Source organism: Octopus sinensis, linkage group LG16 (assembly GCF_006345805.1).
Source record: "Octopus sinensis linkage group LG16, ASM634580v1, whole genome shotgun sequence".
Lineage (NCBI taxonomy): Eukaryota > Metazoa > Mollusca > Cephalopoda > Octopoda > Octopodidae > Octopus > Octopus sinensis.
This window is the reverse complement of record NC_043012.1, coordinates 14537601-14541552: the sequence shown is the minus strand read 5'-3', so window position 1 is coordinate 14541552 and position 3952 is coordinate 14537601. Positions and strand designations below refer to the sequence as shown.

General features: G+C 40.5%; 1 protein-coding gene across 2 annotated transcripts in view; it reads right to left on the bottom strand.

The window, feature by feature from the left end:
• LOC118766506 (protocadherin Fat 4-like) overlaps positions 1-3952 on the bottom strand; it is a 362146-nt gene that overhangs the window by 16329 nt on the left and 341865 nt on the right. The window lies entirely within an intron of this gene.

The window sequence follows — 3952 nt, the reverse complement described above, 5'->3', positions numbered from 1 at the left end:
ATCTAACGGTTCTTGTGTGTTTCTTAAATGGCTTATAAACCCCTTCCACGCTCTGCAATTGTTTTCGTTCCAGCACAAGATCTCAGATCAAGTCACTCGCTATGCAAGTACATCTCCGTAATAGATTATATACAATATGTGAAAATAAATATAGATAATTTAACTTACACGAATAGAAATCTTGTCGAAAACAATAGCAATAGCATGCACAGATCAGTTCGATTTTAGTGTTTTGTCCAACTGGAAAATATTGCACCACACCTGAAATATCACAACTCAGGCAAAATTTAGTGAACTAGAGCCAGCCTTTCATAATTAATCATAGAGGACCGTGAGAAGTAAACTTGCAATGCACTCGCTGAGTACATAGCAGGTTTATTTGTCCAAAGCAAACACGAATTAAGAACAATCCTGGAAGATGTAATAACTGAATAATTTTACACTGGAACAGGGAAGGCATATGGTACTAAATGTGACATCTTTAAAATAGACAAGGCGGGAATATATCAGATAGTGCGCAATACACCTGCCTATAAACTGGCCCCGCAGTATTTGGGAAGGAGCAACACATAGGTTACCTTCACACATCAGTGATGATTTCGGTCTCTGGTTAGTAATTACCTTCGTGGTGCAATATTTTAAGTGCAGATGTAATTTTGGCGATATATATAGTAGGATGGGATCTTCGGGGACATACAAAACAATATTATAACTATGTTATGTCGAAGGTGCTGAGAGGAAAACCTTAAAGCTCAGCTAAAAGTTTTCTGCACAAACATTTCAAACGAACAAATTCAAAAATGTATGACGGCTCTCGGTTCAAGGGCGTGGCCACACACATCCAGTGACTCGACGAATGAGATTCGTCGTCGTTGGCATCCGTCCGTCTCCAGAGAGCTACAAGGCCTAGGCAGGTTTGTAAGAGGGATCAGCTGTTTCCCATGCAGTTTGATCCCCCCTCTCCACGCAGCTGGTAGCTCCAAGGGAACGACAGGTCGATACAGCTTGGTACCAGATGCGTCGCAGGAGTTGCCGGTGATAACGTGTTGTATCAGGCCGCCTTAGGGACTCCAGCTCCGGATTTTCTGTCGGGGTTTACTCCCTTAGCCTTTCCCAGGAGGTTTGAAATGGAGTTTCCCTCTCCTAGTTGGGCTGCCAGTCAAGGCTATCGAGTCCCAACTACCCGAAGTACTGGTTTTAAGGCGCCAGTGACTCGCCTTGCCCTTCTCCTGTCAGTGGGAACAGTTTCGCCGCGGGAAGGCCAGGAGTTGGACTTGACTGTCAGAGGCTATTTGAGACGCACGCCGTGGGAGCACTGTCGTTATTATCAGGAATGTGTTATGGAATCACAAAACATTTTCTTAGGCTACAATCGGCGAAGACAAAGAGAATCACCACAGCATACAACAACAGTTAATACGAAAACTACTAGGCCAGTTCAAGCCAGGAAGTACAAACCCAAGGCATCATTAGTATCACTAGTCCATAAACTTATGAAAATGAGAACCAGACAGAGGTCGATGAGGAAAGAGCAAACTTCTTTGATTAGAAAAAAAAAAAAAACGAACGAAAGTGACTCAACGGAACACATCCTGTTATTGAAAAGTTAAAAACTGTGAGTTGGAGTGCACCCCTACAAAGAAAGCAAATTCTTCTCTTTAGGAAGAGTCTTTATCTTTTATGAAGGTGGATCAATGACATGCGAGCCAGAACTAATCTTCAAAATAAACGAAAGAAAATTATCAGCCATTCACAAGAGCCACAGTATTCTAATAAAACACTTGTACAATATACACAAAGTATATCTAAATGAAACTGGAATCGAGAATGAAGTGGAATCAAATTTTAAACATCAGGCAAAAGACAAAGTAATAACTTAAATTTCAGATTAATTTTAGGAAGACACAAAACTCCGAACAATACTTGGCTAAAGCAATGTGCGGGTGTTATCAGGAAAGCGTTAATATATTAACTAATCAAGGCGGCGAGCTGGCAGAAACGTTAGCACGCCGGGCGAAATACTTAGCGGTATTTCGTCTGCCGCTACGTTCTGAGTTCAAATTCCGCCGAGGTCGACTTTGCCTTTCATCCTTTCGGGGTCGATAAATTAAGTACCTATTTCTTTACTACCCACAAGGGGCTAAACACAGAGAGGACAAGCAAGGACAGACAAACAGATGAAGTCGATTATATCGACCCCAGTGCGTAACTGGTACTTATTTAATCGACCCTGAAAGGATGAAAGGCAAAGTCGACCTCGGCGGAATTTGAACTCAGAACGAGAAGGCAGACGAAATACGGCTACGCATTTCGCCCGGCGTGCTAACGTCTCTCCCAGCTCGCCGCCTTAAGTACCAGTTACGATATAATCGACTTAATCCGCCTGTCTGTCCTTGTTTGTCTCCTTTGTGTTTAGCCCCTTGTGGGTAGTAAAGAAATAGGTATTCCTATACTATATTCACTCGGCCAAATTAACTCTTCGACAGAGTGTAAGAAGATTAAAACATTTTCACGGATCAATTCACAATGTGGCAGTCGAATAAAGAAGCTTGGTTGAATCTATTTCATACATTATTTACTTCTCCTCTGCACAATCCACTTAATGTGTTTCATGCAAATTACCAGTTGTCTTTAAATACAATCATCTTAACTATACATTCATATTTACAGAAATATTGCATTAGAAGTGAGAACAGATGTTATCTTCACACAATTCCGCATAAAACATGTTTTTGCAATTTAAAGGTTGTTGCTATCAGCATAGAGAATATATTTGCTATAAAATGTTCAGTTGCAAGGTTACAAATAAACTCGAAGTCAATGGCATTTCGTGTTTTTTACATTAGAGAAGTTGTGTACACAATATAATGGGACATAAGCTGAAAACACTGTTAACTTCCCAAGGAAAAAGCAAGCAGAACAAATATGAGAGAAACAAAATCTGTAAGTCTCGATGTTCATCGAACAGAACTATCGGAACAGATAAAATAGGAGAATACAGAAGAGCAATAGTGGACGTTCTAAGACTAATGTTTACTTCGTCATAGGAAAATAGAGTCTATAGCAAAAGAAATAATAGAATGCAAAAAGCCGGGATCCAAAATGACGTTAGGAGTATGTTGTAAAATTGTCTTTATCTGAATTTCATTGTCAATTGATCATGCAGGCTTGAAGAGACCACACAGTATCTAATAGGCTGAAACATGTTCATAGTTATCGCAGTCTGCACACAGGCTTTAAATTTTTCTCCAAGCAGTTAATTTAAATTTGGGAGATTAATTCTAACATTTCTTGATATTATCTTCCCAATTCTTTTAGAGTCGCTCACAAAGCTAAGTTTTTGTTTTTTCTCTCTCTAATAAAGAGCGATAAATGTGGAAAAAAAACAAGAACTACTTGGCTTAGTGATTAGCGGTATTGCACAGGCGGCGAGCTGGCAGAAACTTTAGCGCGCCGGGTGAAATGCGTAGTCGTATTTCGTCTGCCGTTACGTTCTGAGTTCAAATTCCGCCGAGGTCGACTTTGCCTTTCATCTTTTCGGGGTTGATAAATTAAGTACCTGTTACGCACTGGGGTCGATATAATCGACTTAATCCGTGTGTCTGTCCGTGTTTGTCCCCTCTGTGTTTAGCCTCTTGTGGGTAGTGAAGAAATAGGTATTGCACAGACGATCGGAAGATCATGGTTTCATTTCACTAACCGGATGTTGTGTTGTGCTCTTGAGTAAAATACTTCATTTCACAATAACCCAGTCCATGTAAATGAGTAGACCTACGATGGATAGTCTTCCCGTTCAGAAAGAATGTTATGATGTCGGTTACTTATACGCCATGGAAACCGAGTAACCGGTGCTCCGAGACAGAAGACTGAATGCAGTAATGTTCAGAGGTTGATGATGGTGGAATTAAGAGGGAAGTTTCGTTCAATTTGGGATATTTTCCTACTTCATTCA